The following is an 18,062-nucleotide window of genomic DNA, read 5'->3' as shown; positions in this document are numbered from 1 at the left end:
TATCATACAATCACATTAGGGCTGTGAACAGTGATTATTTTCCTTATTTAGTGATAATTGAATAATAATTGTTTCCTGCTTTTTTACTGACTTTTTAACCAGAGGGCGACTCAGTAGAGTTCATACGTTCACAGAGGCTTAACAGTCCACTAGTGAAACTACACTCTACTGTGAGTCAGACTTTTATTTGGATCTGAACCCAATTTCACACACTCTCAAATATCAAGCCCAAAATTACGTTTTTTTTTCCCATCAAGATCCATCAATTATTGTCGGAAAATCATCTGATCACACATGTTAAAGAAAGTAAAGGGGAAAAAAATCCTAGATCCGGCCTGATCCAGATCCAAACCAAAATGTAAAGAGTTCTTTCCTGACCCAGACCATATCCTTCCACCAAGCTTCATCCTGTTTACATCCAAACAGACAGGGGTTCAAATGTCCTTGAAGGAGTTGATGAGATATTGAACGCTCGTCCACTGATTCGATTTTTCCCACGAACAAAAATAGTTTTTAAGGACTCCATGTTTACTTCTGTGTGTGATTTATTGTGATTGACTTGATTACACTGGAAAGCAGAGGCTGCAAAATGCGTCAACACCAACAGACTGATGAATCAACCTGTCAGCTTCCTTGAGCCTCCATTTGTTTTTTGGCACAAAAACACAGAGGCAGAAACTCCTTTCGCCTTTTTTTGTTCCTGTTACATCACCGACACGTGACGTGTCTCCCAGGACAGTCCTGCCCTGTCCTTTCCTCTCTGTCTCTTCTCCTGGAGTCATGTTTAAACAAAGTAACATTCATACATGAGTGGGTTTCCATGGCCACAAGGCCTCAGGATTATCTGAGCCACAGCCCACCATGGTGTGATGGGTAGGAAAAGCCCGAAGGGGCACACAGATGCTCTCGTGCTACTAGTGTAGCCTCGCTGATAGCCTCACAGGCTAACACTTTGAGACTCTACGTCTAAAACAAGGGGAGAAAGGGGGGGAGGGGGGGGTGGAGGGGGTTCACTTGACAGAGGAGCTTAAGGCCTAACTTTAAATAGCTCTGTGCTCTGTCAGATTTTTTCTTCTTCTCTGTTTATTATTGGTGCGGGCCTCTGCTGCACGGGATAGACTTGAACGAAGTGAGCAGAGGAGGGAGCGGAGCCTCTCTGCTAAAGAAGCCTCGAGACAGACCGTTTACATAAAGTTTAACTCAGATGAAGAACGTGTTTGTTCTGAGAATGATAATGACTTAGTGGTTGTATGCCCCCAGCAGCTGCAGCAGCAGCAGCAGCAGCTTCCTCTGCTGGCACAAGGCGATTGTTTCTGGATCTCATCATTGCTCCTGCCTCCAGCCTGGTGTGGGAGCTCAAGAGAAGTTGCAGCCCCTTGGCTCCAGCTACACACTCCCCCTTCAAGTCAGTGAACCCGTCTCAAGCACTTAACCCGAGGGTTTTTAGTTTTGTTCCTTTTGGTTAATTTTCCCCTTGTCTTAAAGCTGTCGTCCTTAAGAGTTGGGTCCTGGTGGATTTAAAAACACACGCGATCATCACAATGTAATTGATGTCTCTTTATATTACTGCAAACATTCCTTTAGCAGGTTCATTTTCTATAAATCCAACAAAGGAGTTTTAATGTGAAGGAAAAGCCACGAATGTTGCTTTAGTAAAGTGGTCAGAGAAAAACTATCCTCTGATCGATCTGATTCAAACAACCTGATGAACGTGCAGCCTTTTATTGCCTCTTTTTGACTGTGTCTTTGTTTCTGTGTGGGTTTATTTGTAAGCAAGATTATGCAAAATCTATTAAAATGATCTCCACCAAACCTCGCGGAGGGATGGAGTCTGGAAAAAAACTTTAAAATGTTGGCGCTGATGCGTTTTATTAAGGGGCAGATCCTTCTTCTTTTATCATTAGAAAAATTTTCATAAAAATTTCACAGAATATCAAGCCCAAAGCACATAATTGGAACATAGTTTTATGATAGATAAATCATTGAGGACATCAGACTACTTCCTTTCTATTCTGTATTACCACTATGGGATCTACAGGAAGAAGGTAGTTTCTGGTTTGAATCCTGGTTTGTGGAGTTTGTATTGTCTCCTTGTGTCTGTGGTTTTCTCCACATAAAGAGACGCAGAATGGGGTTAGTTTTAATCTGAGATTCTACATTGACCATGGGTATGAATGGGAACATGAATGGTTGTTTATCTCTGATGCTTGGCCCTGAGAAACGCTGGCGCCCTGTCCCTGGTGTATCTCGCCCCTCACCCAGTGTCAGCTGGGATTGGCTCCAGCTCCCCCTGCAACCCTCAAAGGATAAACAATATGGATAATAGATGGATGGAATTTCTCATCTGTATAATTTTTACTCCTACTCCTACCCTAGTATTGAATGTATTGTACTTTACAGGCTGGAGGCGTGCAGCCCGTTTCCTGCAAACCGTGGCTTCTTGTGACTGTAACTACAATTAAGGAACAATACATTTCTGAAAATAACTGACTTGTTGCTTTTTTAGACGTAGTTTTGTGAACTGGTTGCGGTTAATACTGAAGCTGTTGATATATAGTGTTTCATGTGGCCACTTCCCTTTTAAAGCAGCGGCAGCTTCAGCATCTGCAGTGATTTAATACAGCTCTGTCACACTGTAAAGACAGGACCATGTGAGGCTGGTATCAGGGTGGTAAAAATCGTATGGGTCATGACCATGCTTGGACTCTGAGCTATAGGAGATTAACATTTCCATCTTATACTTGTGTTTACCTTAACTGTTCTTGTAGCAGAAGCTGTACGTAGCAGTAAAGAAAAAGATCTTTTACTCTGTCCGTCCCTTAACGTGGGCAAACGTAAGCACTGCACTGTGTGGTCCTCAGTGTGATGTAGGAGGCTTCATCAGGTTGCTGTACACACTGCTGTGCTCCTCGGCCCTGAACGAGTTTCCTCAGGCTACAATGGGCTTATGGATTCCATACTCTCGGCTCCGACACCATGTTTAGGCAATCCTTAATCACACGTCTCTTTATCCAGCATTTCTGTGACAAGGTTTGATCCTAAAGGAAATACTGATCCGTCAACATTATATAACCATCCCCACGCGGCATCGCAACAACTCCTGTGTGGCCCTATTTAAATGTGTTCTTATGTTATTTTCTCCCTCTCTGTTCTTTTTCTTTTCATTGTTTTGCTTGTGAGATATCGAGACCGTATTGATGACAACGTTTGCCTGGTTTCTTTCATTTCTGGCTTTTATATGCGATGTCAGTTTGAGCCAAATCCAATTTTGTACACAACCAGACCCGTCAGCTGACACGACAAGCCCGATTGGATGATTAAAGTTGCATTGGAACAAGTGTAACCGTAGGCGGAGGACATATTGCTGCAAACCGGGCTCTTTTTGTTCTCCAGTCATTCAGCATGTTTCCCTCAGAGCTCATCCATCCATCCCTCTCAGGCCTTTTTCACTTTCTTTTCCTCCCCTCCTTTAAGTGCTCTGTGGAAAATGTGATTGCTCGGTTCCGTTTACATTCACTGGCCATCTGCTGAAATTGGCTGCGGCTGTGAATCAATTCTTAATGTTGGCAGCTTTGCGTTGACTTGCTTCCTTATCTTCCCCCTGGTCTCTGGCGTGTTTTGATCCATAAGCACCAAACAAAACAACGGTAGAATCCACGGCTCACGGAGATGACATCGACATAAAAGACGAGGCCTGAATGGGCGTCTGTCATGGATCGAAAAACAGGAGAAAAAGCAGCAGACATTTTAACTGTCGACGTAGGAAAAGGGCGGCTGTTACCTGACAGGAACACTGGCTCTGTTCTATTCAGGTGTCCCCTCTAAGCCGTGACAGTGGGTACAATGCTTTAAATCAAACATAATTCAGCCTTCTTCATTTGTTTATTTACAATACACAACAGCCCAGAGGCCTCTTGCTGCCCCTGTTTGCATAAAACTAAATTACACCCACATAAATTAAACGTTTTGAAGGGAACATAATGCAAGTTGGATTATTTTTTGTTTTTATATTCATATAGAGGAATAAACTACACAAAATGTTGTTAACTGCTCACTCACAACACATTTATTTTTAAGTAGTTCTAAGTTAAAGAATAAATCACAGTTTCGGTTCAATATATAAAACGACTTAAAGCTCAGGGTCGGTAATCCCGGATAAGCAAGAGCAGGCTACACTGTGACAATATGGAACTGATGCATCTATTGATAGGACAGCGTGAGGGTAAAATGGGAAGATGAATTTGGGAAGACATGGAGCAAAGAGCCAGGTGAGAACCGGACCTGCGGCCACTGCAGGGGACTCTTACCTCTAAATGTGTTAGTCCATCCACCATCCAGCTCAGACTCTGACTTATTATCTGTTTCCTTCACTCTAAAAGGAAAATCAATGCTTGTGACCATAACCTAGGCAATGAATATAAATCTTATCACAATAAATTTGGAGAACTGGTTTATCCTATTAATATTCATACTTGACCTGAAGATCCTATAACATGGTTTGGCTTTCCAACGAGATAATAGGAAATATGAACGATACCATCTTCAGTTTTGTCAGTTTAATCATTTAAACAGTTTAATCCTTTTTACCCTTGAATGCGTTTCAGTGTCAACCCACAAAACTGACCAGCTGGACGGCTCCTCGTGCCCTCTCCGGTTCTCCACATGGACGAACGTCGGAGGGATTTGTCCCAATAAGGCGCCTGTCTTATGAAGATGGGGTTTAAAAATCATAAAGTACTTGAGCAGTGCAGTTGCTAAACTCAAAAGTGACGAAATATATTAAGTGGTTTAGTTAATTTAGCCTTTTCTGTGTGATTCAGCCTGAATGCAGATATTTTCTGTTGTAAACAGAAGCAAAGGACATATTTAAGTCGAGCTGCTCCCACCCACTGTTCCCGATTTATCGCCTCCCCACTGTCACCCATTAATCTGTTCTTTACACCAACATCTATGTCGAGATCATGTGCTTCTCTGTGGTTGACTTCATTGAATTCAGACTGAACTCTGACCCGTTGTCTGATAAACCTTGGCCGCTGCATCCCGACTGTTCGCTCCTTTAGGCGATTGCAGCGGTGGCGGAGCAACAGTGTCCATGGTGCAAGTGCGTGATGGCTGATGAATGCTTCACATGGACTGACTTACTACCCGGTATAATATCTTGAGAGATCCTTGTCCCCTGTCATTCATGGCCAGAAATAAATATGAATGATGTCCTGTGGATTGGTCAGAATAAACAGTGTCAGGGTCAGTGTCCGCCAACACAGCCCTATGTTTTTGTGATTGGAAGTCCCTTGAGCGTATCCTTGAGGGAGGTGCTTAACCCGAAACCAGCCCTGGGAAGAGGGTTAATTGTCCCCTGAAGGCAGCAAACAAATAACTCTTATAAATAGAAAAAGAGGTTTGTACAGAGATGTTTGTTTTGGGGTAAGTAGCCAAATGTTTCAGGCCAACAAAATTCTCCCAGATTCGACTTAATCCCATTAAGTGTTGAGTTCCAACCTGATTATTAAAAACTGCATATCCCATATACTAAGATACTGCAGCCTGCTCTTCAACAAGCAAACTCTTAACTTCTTTCACTTCATGGAAAACTGCACTGAGACAAACTCAGGATTAGGAAAAGTAAAAAATTTAAACAGTAAAAAATTAGGTTATTTTATATATATATAAAAAAAAAATGGGAATGAGATTATTTGTCTTTTCAGAGATTACAGGTCTAGAATGAGGAACTAAACTGCAGGACACAAGCTTCCTTCTGTTCCTAAGTTATCTTGAAAAATGTGTTTGGTAGGACATAATGATGTTGCAGTAAAGTTAACCTTTGACCTTTTATCCACAAAATGTATTCACTTCATCATTTTATCCTATTTTTTTAGTCATACAATGATCATTTTCTAATTGTGGCCAAAAAACATTGTTTGTCTATTGGTGGCCTTGACCTTTTGACCCTTTGACCTTTGTCCACACAAATCTGATCAGTTCATCCTTGAGCCAGAGTGAGCATTTATAATAAATTAGAAGACGCTGCTTCAAGGCGTTCAAGACTGACAAGATGGACGGATAGACAACCCAAAAATGTATTGCCTCTTGCCTCGGCTGCACGGAGCCATAAAACATGTAGTCAGTATCAAGAGGGGATGGGGTGAAACTGCGGGTGGGGGGGGGTTGGCAGCCGACTGCTCACTCTGCAGACCACACACCACAGGTGGACAAGAACATCAGTGTTAACTGAATTATTCATGTCAACAGGGAGACTCGGTTGCAGATTATCAAGGATTCATGTCAACAGCTTAACTCAAATGAAACATTAATTAGAATAAGGAGTTGCTCTGTGTGTGTGTGTGTGTGTGTGTGTGTGTGTGTGTGTGTGTGTGTGTGTGTGTGCACTCCTGTGTGTGTGCGTGCCTGTGTGTTGCAGTCGTCCCCGCTCTTTCCTCCACACAAGCTCAGCCACGATCATCTTCTCAGCGTTCAGTCACTGTGATGGCAACGATGTCTCTACTTATCTGGAGTAAACAAGTTCAACTGCGGCTGGCGGTGGCATTTGGCCTCTGAGTGCTCTCCGTCCTGGCAGCACGTGTGTTTTTGTGTGTCTGTGTGTGTGTGGGTGTGTGTGTGTGTGTGTGTGGAGCTGCTGCCATTGGACGCAGCAACACAAAGCCCCGATCCTGAAGTTAACGGTGGCTCCACTCAGATTTTAAACAGCTCCACCGCCGCAGGGCGAAAGCCACATTTCATTAAACAATGCAAATTAATTTCTGCAGGAAGTCAAGTGTGCTGCTAATTGATTGACTCACTGTCACACCCCCAAATAGAAGTCCACCACTCACGACGCCCTAAGTGCCAATTTCACGCTAGCTACAGGGGTGGAAGTTGAATTATTAGCATGTTTGAAGTGAAATGTAAGGTGCAAAGAAAGAGACGCTATTAATGGGACAGCTGTTAATCAGTCACTCATTAATGTTGTTGCATCGTGTTACACCCTCGGGGGGGGGGGGGCCTGTTTGTGATTTACCTTCTATTAGACTTGTCATCGGCGCAGGGACAGACTCGGCCAGGACCGGGCAGAGAGCGATGAGCGCAGTCGGCAGGTCTCCGGTCTGCTTTGGCCCGAGACAATTAGCTTCACAGTGAAGACTGTGCAGGAGCAGCCTGATGCTCTTTTGTCCCCCCCCACCCCCACTCATCTCCTTCCCTTTGTCCCGCTTTACCTCGCTTAACCCATTTGTCTTTTCGCTGTGCATTCCTAGCGTCCCTCCTCTCAGGTCGACCCAGCGAAGCTCTTAGAGCGGTTACTCACGGTCACTCGTAAATCTTCCCTCTAATCAGCTCCTGTACACATCAGCTCGCTGGGAACAGCCCCCCCGAGCCCAAGAAAACCATCTCATCAATAAGTGAAGAGAAGTAGTGTGTGTGTGTGTGTGTGTATGTGAGTGTGTCTGTTCGGTGTGTGCGTATGTGAGTGTGTGTGTGTGTGTGGTAATTGACCCCTGTGCTGAAGTCTGTAAATCGTCTTGCTCCGTGTAATGGAAAAATTATTACATATCATGACACAACAAGCAATTATCAATTCTGGATGTTTAATTCAAACCGTCTGCGGACGGTTTACAAAGGTCAAGTCACGACAACAGACTTGACCTCAATGGCACAGAGCTCAAACATCACGGTGACAGATATGAGGGCAATGGCAATGAGCTCTCAAAAGTACACTCCATTTATACAATCAGATCCCTCCTCTCCACAGTAAAATACATTTGTCCAATCAGCTTCTCTCCATGTCGTTTACAGGAAGACCAGACATTGGTCTCTGGCGGTCTCTTTGAAGTTTGAACAAGATGCTAAACGCATCTTGTTCCAGACCCTGTGAGTTTCTCAGAGATCTCCTGTCTCTGCAGGTCACACCTATTAGCCTTTGAAGCTCCCTGCTGCAGAAGACTTAATTGGCCCCTGTTGAGAAACCTTTTGTTCACACTAGACTGAGAAGGCCACGTCTATAAGGCCCTTCAAGAGTATTATGCATAGTGTTAACTTGACCTAAACTCTGACTATGAGTCTTAAACACAGAAATACATCTTTCAGTAAACTTCTTTCTATATAAATGTAATCTGTTACATTTGAACATGTCTAAATACAAAATTCCCATCACAATTCCTCCCTTTTTATCAATCTGGGATCAACATCTTTATAACATCTCATCATTTAGATTGGGAATTTTTCCAGGATATGTGAATTAAAGAAGTAACACTAGTCTTAGTGCAAAAACAATACAACAGAGTTACACAATTGAAAATGATCAGTTTCTACAAACTTCAATAACGTATTTTACAATTATTAACATGATGATCATCATATTATCAAAATGTTCACTGTATTGGTGCCACACTTCGTCCTGATCGTGTGTCGAACACCTCCTTGTTGAAGAACATCTTGTTTCAGAGACATCTTGTATGCTCTGACTTTGATGATCAGAAATTTGATGTTGTTCCTGCCAAGCATTCGTGAGCAGGGAAACCATCTCTTTTCCCTTGAATGCTTCTCAGTCGTATAATCATGTGTTGCTGATCTCCTGTTGGTGCGGTTGTGTTCAGCGTGTAGCTCTTCAAATGTGTTGACTCTCCTTGCAACACCTAAAAATTTCAGACTGAAGCTCACACACTGGCACAAAGCACTTCCCGTCCTGTAGATCCACCCCTGGCTCTGGAAATCCTCCTGCGTTGGCCCTCATCTCCAGGTTGACCTCTGCGACCTTCCTGTCATCTGTGTTGAGAGGCATTTGGCTTGCACTCGTTCCATCCGCACGTCCTTAAGCACAATCCAGTCTCCTGGTTTCAGGTCACGCAGTCCTCTCTCCATGGATTTAGATAGAATCTCCTCGTCTGCCTGTGGATTTTAAAGAGTACAGGAAACAGTTTAAAAAAATATCTACCAGTTTGTTTTTCAATGTGTTTTTCAATGTGTTTGTTATGTTTGTTTTTTACTTCCTTCTCTCTCCACTGTCCCATCCCTGGCGGGATGTGGCATGATGTTGCCTTGTGTTGATACTCATACTCACCAGTATCCATAAAGCTATACTTATGAATATGTTACCCTTGTCAGCGGACATCCTTTTGAAATCTTCCATCATGGAATGAGTTCTCCGAACAGTATCTGTTTCACCGCTGGAGAATCCTGTTTAGATGTTTGGGAAACACTTCTGCTTGCATAGAAATCATGTCATAAAACAAAACAGTATTTATTTATTTCCCTAACCTACTTTATTTAACTTAATCTTTATTAAACCTCTCTATAAATGATTAAACCGTTTGTTTTGAGGTGGATGTCAATCTTGTAGAATCTGGATGTCTCTATTTTATTTGTAACTCAAATTACCTAACTCCGTTAAAAAAGTTTTATTGAATATTATTTAGAGTGTTTCTTGTGTACACCCAATAACCCAATTCATCTATATCCAGCATATGTTACTCCTCTCTCTTGACACACTGACTCCAGTCATGTGTCAATCCAACCTAATGAGAAAACGTACACAGGTTGAACAAAATCATCCATATCCCACATCAAAAGTCCATCGACCACCAAACAAAACACAGTCTATCAAGACTACGTAATTCCTAAACTAATAAACCTAAAATCTACATTCTAAAAAAAATTTAGTTCGATGTACTCTTGCTAACCGCTCCTGTAACCCACATTAATTGTCAGTGTTAAGAATCATTCAAATGCCTTCCATGTCCTCTACAGACTGCATACTGTTTGCAACCAGTAACACAGTCAAGGCAAGACAATGGTGTGAAGTCAATCTCATGAATTTCTTCTTCAGCCCAAATCACATGCAGAACCCCCATGCAAACAAGCTATCAGTGTAAATCTTGACACTCTCGCCACTAGCATATTTGCATCTCTTTGGTCCATGCATGTAATGATGGGGACGGTTTTCCTTTGTTTCAAACAGAGTCGTAAAACCCCTCTGTCATTCGTTATCACACTGTGATGCTGAAAACCTGTCATCAAACACTTCAGTTTCACAATATTCAGCTGTTAACCATTTAAATCTGCTCTACTGATAAAGTTAAGAATTTCCTAGTTAAAAACTTTCTATTTGTAAATAGTAATGTCTATCATCCAAAACAATACTGTATCATAGCTGAACCTCCTAGCTATTGAAAAGTGAATGTTATTTTCTCAAGCAAATATCATTGTTACAGCATATGACACTAGTAGAGTCTTATTTCAAAGTATCACACATATCACATTACTCTGTTCTCTCAGAAGCTGCCATTGCTCTGAGACTTGCTTGAAACTTTGCATCTGTTGCTTTTCCCCTAAAGGAAAAAGTTTTTCTGTTTAAACAAAAGATTACTCATATTCCACAAGAAGATTTCAGATATTCTTTTCTATTGCGTCTGCTCTTCTGATCAGACCAAAATCATATATGTGTCCGTTTCACAAACATGATAGTACCTGTTATCAACTCAGAAAAATCAATAATGTTTACAACAAACTAAAAATGTCAATCAATTACATCAATTACAATCACAATGTGATTTAGCATGAAAGAAAATCGTTTGCGATTAACTTTAAACCTTCCTTTTAAAATCTTTTAATTTGATTAAATGTATTTTCTTTTCTTATAGCCAATGTATCTATCAAAAACTACTGAGACAACACCGTATTTACTATTGTAAATGCAACCAAACTTATTTTATCCTTAATTTACTTACTATATAACCTTTAAAACTAAATTTGTCTTACCAAGTGTTTAGATAAATCTAAGTAAATACCATTTGTGCTCTAATTTGATCTCTCCCCTTGCTCTTTGCAAGAGGATGTTAATTTAGAGGTGAGAAATTTGTCTCGGATCATCCATTGATACGCTTGTGTCAGATCCCCCTTTCTCGTTTAAATAAATGCAGATGTTATTCAACTCTGTCTTCCACTACTGCCCTGCTGTTTTAAAATTTAGCATACTATTCTATCTTCCCCCTAAATTTTACCCAGCAGTAAAGTGACAACAGAGATAAATGTTTGTCTTGCATTTAGCCTCTAACCACATTATTAAACCCCAATGATAAAAATGGATCTATCTACAACTTTTGCATATGTTTTTCTATCATTATGAGCTATATAACATTCATTCTAAGAGTAATATCACACTATTCACACATATTTACTGGTGCTTTTAGTTCCTGAACCTAAAAATAGATTTAATTTGTGTGTTTTTAGCAATTAGTTTTATTGATTTCTAATTTAACTATAATAATGTTAACCATATGCTTTATGTGTAACATTAATTCACATGGTGTCTGCAGCTGTGTTCTTACTTATATGAAGTTTTGTTGAACTTCTCTCTCTCCATCATGGTCTGCTCTTGATGGCATTTTCTACTGTTCCCAGCTCAACTGCTGGTCAGTAACACTGTTGTGTGGATTCTCAGGGCAATTTCTTGCCCAGTGTCCTGCTTCAGCGCATATGAAACAAGTTCCATCTCTCCCACGTCCTCTCTCTCTCCCACGTCCGCGGGCTTGGCTTTTCCAAGCATTTCGCTGTGCAGCTTTCAGCGTCCCTGTAAAATTAGCACATCTTCCACATGCAAAATGGTGGAAACTGAAAGCCTGCTCACCTTCACCTCCACAACAAAGCTGAATTCTGGAAGTGTTGATTGGGACGTTTGAGGCCGACGCCTGCTCTGTCTGCAACGATCTCCCTCTCAGTGGAAATGTATCCAGATCAGAACCTATTTGGAGAGACTGATACCTGGAGATTATTTCGGTTACTTCCTTCTGTATACTGTCTCTTATGTTGACCTCAGTCAACCAACACTCAAATGCTCTCCAGTCTGGCACAAATAGCTCCACATCTCTCCCTCTTGTTGCTTCTTTGCTTCGTTCTTGTTCAATGAGCAATTTGATCTTAAGTTGCTTCAACTGATTTAAAGTTATGTTCCCTGTGTTTGGAAAATCATAGTTTTTTACCCACAAGCCAAACTGTGTAACACTATAATGACCATACTTCAGAACCATATCTTGAACTGTAGGAGAAGAAATCTGTGGTAAATTCATCTCTGTAATGGTTGTTTATCAATTTAAACTCTGATTTATTCAGTAGAATACGAATCTTTTGGGAATTTAAGTTCTACTGATATGGAAAAGACCCTAATGTTTCAGAATTAATTTCTAAAGCCAATTATTTCCTAATTCTTAAAACCGTCTATTTTCAAATTCGTTTTAAGATTGATCTGAATCTTTTTCTTTTTCTTTTGATATAAGCCTTTAAAACTTACACATATATCCCAAATATGATTGAAATTATACTCACCTTATTCCAGTGTTGAGAATTCCAAGAAATCCTCTCTCACTCACTCCTCACTTTTTCTTTTTCAGCTGTAATTCTCAGATTAGTCTCATCAAATCATGCATGTTACTTGTATCAAATCATCAACATTTGTGTAACGTTGATAGTAACCTTTCACCTTCAAAACACTTTTTAAGAGACAATGAGAAAAACCCCTTCAGTTATAATATTGCCACTGTAATCACCTCTTGTAATTACTAAGTTTTAATTTTAATTCCTCTAATACAATTCTAAAACTCTGCATGAATCAAATCGCCTTAGAGAAAACTTCATTTCACATTTCTCTTAAACAAGACACATGTAGGTATAAAATGTATGGGAATTTATCAGATTTTCAACAGATAGCTATGCTGAGACGATACAGACCTGGCCTAGGTCTCTCTGTCACAGCTTTTCCTCCATTTCAAAATAATAATACTATTATATATTTATATTCTACTCTTCTGCTTGTTTACAATAACTATGAGCATGCCGCAGCGCCCAATATTAAAGTAATTTAGCATTAAACTCTTTCGCTAAACCCTGTTTAACATTTTGATCTTTTTTTGAAAAGAATCTTAACCTATTAAGCTTATTGTGAATCCTACACCGGTCTCTAAGACCTCCTTAATGCATACGCGTCCGTAACTCACTTCCCTGAATGAGTGAATTTCTTTGGACCTTTTTCCTTAAAAGATCTAAAAACAAGAATTATACTTTACCAGAATGAAACTGCTTGCCTGTCCCAGTCGGTTCTTTAGCCCACCTCAGTGAGCACTCCGGATTCTCAGAACATCAGGCCCACTGAAATAATAAAGGTTTAGTTCCAAACGTACTGCCCCGGCGCAATTACCTACCCTCAGCACCGAGAGCCAGAGTCGCTCACGTGGATGTCACTGCCAACAACAGCCAAATGTAATGGAAAAATTATTACATATCATGACACAACAAGCAATTATCAATTCTGGATGTTTAATTCAAACCGTCTGCGGACGGTTTACAAAGGTCAAGTCACGACAACAGACTTGACCTCAATGGCACAGAGCTCAAACATCACGGTGACAGATATGAGGGCAATGGCAATGAGCTCTCAAAAGTACACTCCATTTATACAATCAGATCCCTCCTCTCCACAGTAAAATACATTTGTCCAATCAGCTTCTCTCCATGTCGTTTACAGGAAGACCAGACATTGGTCTCTGGCGGTCTCTTTGAAGTTTGAACAAGATGCTAAACGCATCTTGTTCCAGACCCTGTGAGTTTCTCAGAGATCTCCTGTCTCTGCAGGTCACACCTATTAGCCTTTGAAGCTCCCTGCTGCAGAAGACTTAATTGGCCCCTGTTGAGAAACCTTTTGTTCACACTAGACTGAGAAGGCCACGTCTATAAGGCCCTTCAAGAGTATTATGCATAGTGTTAACTTGACCTAAACTCTGACTATGAGTCTTAAACACAGAAATACATCTTTCAGTAAACTTCTTTCTATATAAATGTAATCTGTTACATTTGAACATGTCTAAATACAAAATTCCCATCACATCCGTCAGAGTGTTACTCATTCCTTTCACTGCTTGTTAGCAGCTTGTTTCACCCCAGTGCTGCATTTCACTGACAGAACATGGAATCCTGTGTTGATGCAGGATGATGTGTGTTTGCTGGTCTATATCTGCACAAATGATTAGATTTTTAATTCAAATATATATATATATATATATATATATATATATATATATATGTTCTTGTCTCGGCTAAGATAATATTAAATAGCATCATTTAATCCCCATAAAAGACATGATTTCTTCCAAAACCCCTAAAGCCAGAGCGTCTCATTAGTTTTATTGTGCTGAGCTTAAGGTTTTCAATCTGTGGCCCTTGGTTCAAAATAAGATCTATTAGTAAAAAGTAGATGCTATTTGTGACTCGTACACTTCATTTGAAGCAAAGTGATTGAAAACATTTTTAGGTAAATCTTTTACTTAGTGTTTTGTTTTAATATTTGATAAGAATAGTGAATTGTTGCTATGTCTTCCTTTAGCCCTTTTCCCTGTAGAACATTATGAATAGACCTTGATGGTGTGAAATCTGGTTGGAGGGATAAACAATGGCTTGAAGAGATGGTTTAAATTTGGGACACTGTGACATTTCCCATGAATGACCCGCAGGAAGAGGAACAGCTGTGGGTGACTTTATGAGTGTCGCGTAGAAAACATTTACACTCCTGCACACATATTGTTTTAAACTCTCACATTTGTATATAAATAATTTGATTTGTGGGGAAACCCTCACTGTACAAGTCATGACCATAGACTGTGTTTAAAGATGGATGACACTTCTCCAAAGTCCTTGGGCAGTAGTGCAGTCAGAGACCATCCGTCAGAAAAAATTCATTTGATGTTTACTTATCCTATTCTTTAATATGTAGGAGGTTTGATGTTGACCTACACTGCAGCCAGCCACCAGGGGGCGAGCCAGATGCTTTGGCTTCACTTTTAGGGAGCTGTCATGTGGTCCATCTTTAAGTCTCCGCCCCTGACTTGTTCGGCAGCGATAATTTTCTCTCTTTTTGCTTCTTAACGGCTGCCATGGCCACAGAGAACAGAGCCTGAATACTCAGTGCAGAGCTCCACCCTCCTGCCTGTGGCACAGGACAAGGTCAAAGAGAAACTTGTGTTTTGGGTAAACAGTATCCGGGTCAACTGGAGTTGAACTTGGAAGCTGCTGCTAAATGTGTTTCCCAGCGACTGCTCCAAATTTAGCGTCAGCGTCACAGAACTTGAGAATCTACAGCAGAGGAGGAGGGAAACCCAGAGTTCAACTGTGTGTAGCTGCAGTCACATCGTCCACATATCTCACATTACATATGCTGGACAGGAATCCAAACATTGTTCTTATTAGTGGTTTATTACATGTCACGTCTATGACGCATTAATAAATGATTTACTATCTATTACAAAATGTAACTCCGGGCCACTGGGCGTCTCTCAATCAAAACAATAACAAAAGACAGAGTTCAATCGTGTCTTGAAGCAGCTCGGGATCATGGGAGTTGTTGTCGATGAAAATCTACCTGACCTGACTCAGGCACAAGTCATCTTCACCGCTGAGGTAATGTATTGAAGTTTAGTTCACGTTTTGCAGCAAACAGCAATGATGAATCGGGAAGAATCGCATGTGACCAATACAAACAGTGGAAGGACAAAACAGCCGACTGACCAACTGGCTAACAATGTGTTTTTCATTTACGTTGTTTGCTCCCAAAGTCTCAGCAGAGAAGCAGACATGATGCAAACAAGAGGCAAACTGAGGCGTCCTATTACCCTGAATAAATCAACGTTTTCTCTGGGTTTTTTACATTGTTTGAAACATTGTGCAGAACCCAACAAATATATACTCTTTATACTATATATATAACAACAGTCTAGTATTTTTTTGACATTTTAATAAAGAATTGGTGCATATTTTGTCCTTAATAGAGCATTACTTACAACGTAAACATGGAATAGGCTCTAATATCCTTTTAGAGGTTTTATATTAGTAACAATAAAACGACTCATTATTTGTCAATCGACATTAATTGCATGGCAACTTTTATGAGGATATAAATCATGTTCCTCAACATTAATTTCATTTTTCCCTTTTCTGTTGTGAAGATTTGTTGATTTTCTGATGTGATTCCTCATGGAACTGTCATATTTCACTACTCTCTTACAGTTTATGGATCAAATGATAACCAACAGATGGATCAACAATAAAAATGATCATTACTTGCAGTCCTGAAGGGAAAAATCTTGAAAAAAAACACATACATTATGTTAGGGTTGGATTGTGCAGCTGGTTTCTGGCTCACATGCGTCGGCACTGTACATGAGTGAACTCCACATGGAATGAACCATTATTCACACGCAGTGGCATGCCGTGGATGTGATGTTCAAAAACCTCGGCGCTGCCCTTATGGTCCTTGATTGATGCTGATGAGGAAGAGGAAGAGGAGGTTCTGGAGAGGGGGGGATGGGGACGGAGTGAGAACAGTTCAGTGAGAGCACGAAGCGGCGAGGTCGGCGGAATGGTTCGGCGTATGTGTTGGGATTTGTGGGGGCGGGTACGGCGAGGGCCCACGGGGAGGAAAGTGGGGGATGGTATTGAGCCGAGTCACCCACCACCACCACAGCTACCCCCCCCCCCCTCCCCTTTCAGATATTATAATACCTCCATACTGTGGAGCTGAGAGTTGGGAGCAGCTAACGTTTTCTGCCCTCAGTACCAGACTGTGATGTTGCATGAGAGCTTTGTCTCTGCGCAGAGCTCGGTGCCACGGGCGGAATCAGGGCACTCCATTCATGCACTCTGTCCGATTTGGTCTCATTAGACTGTGGGCACCATGCGTGTTTAGCTTCCCGTTTGTGTCTTCCTGTGCAAATGTCTGTTTGTTTCTGTTTGAGTGTGAGAATTGATTGCTTCGCTTGCAGGGTTTTGACTCTGTAACATATGTGTGTTCGTCAGGCGGAGGTCGGCATCTGTAACCATGGTTTTTAATTTTTTATTTATGAACACATGAGACCCTTATATCAGGGAGGGAGGGATGGTGGGAGGGGTGGACTTTTTTTTACCAAATTCAGTCAAAGATGTTCCAGCCCTAAGGCCAGTTGTGAAATCGACACACGCTTTGATGACTGCGTTCCCCTCATGATCGGCCTTGTCCCTCAAAAAAATGGCTCCCTGCTGTGCCTTATTGTTGAGGCTGCTTCGAAGCCTTGACCCGCAAATATTTAGTCTGTCTTTTTTTCGTTTTCACGTCATACAAATGTTGAATCGCAACACGCAGACGGGCACGAGTGTGTTTGAAACGCACCATCAGCGCTCTCCTCTGAGTCACCTCTCATCAGCGCTCGGCTCTTTGTATCTATCAGTCATTCAGACAGCAGAATGGGCCCTACAGTGTAGACTGAGGCTGAAAGCTGCAGCTGCTGCACACACCCGAGCAGAGGCAGGGGACAGCACTCCCCCTGCTCCTCCACACACACAGAGAGAGAGAGAGAGAGAGAGAGAGAGAGAGAGAGAGAGAGAGAGAGAGAGAGAGAGAGAGAGAGAGAGAGAGCTGCTCCTCCCTGTTTGTCTGATGTTTTTTGCTTTGCTTTAATAGCAAGACTGATGCCATTTAAATCTTTCGCTTCAATTCACTCAATGCAAATCCAGCTGCATAAGTGGGTTAGCAAAGTCCTTTACCGACACATTGGAGAGGACAGTGAATGCAGCAGGCCCACAGACAGCTCAACCTCTTTTAGCTTAATGTCAGATTTTTTTCTAAGTGATACATTAAACCAAACATGAAAGAGCGTCCCCCTCCAGAGAGTGCTGTAATTAAGATTTTTTTTTTCACATACAGCAAAAACTCTGAATCGGGATTTAAAAACACATGTCCATATATTTTGAATCTAGAGGTTTCAAATATGATTATTTGGAAGGTTTCATTTCATATGATACAAAAGAATGGATGGAGTTGACATGCAATTAATGATGACTGTTATCAGGGTTGTTTTGTTTTATGTTTGCATGTTAATAACGCAATATATGACTTTAAATTTGTTGGCTGCACTTCATTTCAGAAGGGGTCATTTTTTACTTCTTCTTTGTCAACATTTACTTGACAGATGCTTCAGATTAAGAGTTTCTTTGCAAAGCCTTATGAAATATCATGCATAGACAGTAGGATATATAAAACAAGATAAAAATGCATG

This window comes from Limanda limanda, chromosome 17, assembly GCF_963576545.1.
Source record: "Limanda limanda chromosome 17, fLimLim1.1, whole genome shotgun sequence".
Taxonomy (NCBI): Eukaryota; Metazoa; Chordata; class Actinopteri; order Pleuronectiformes; family Pleuronectidae; genus Limanda; species Limanda limanda.
This window is presented reverse-complemented; position numbering follows the sequence as displayed.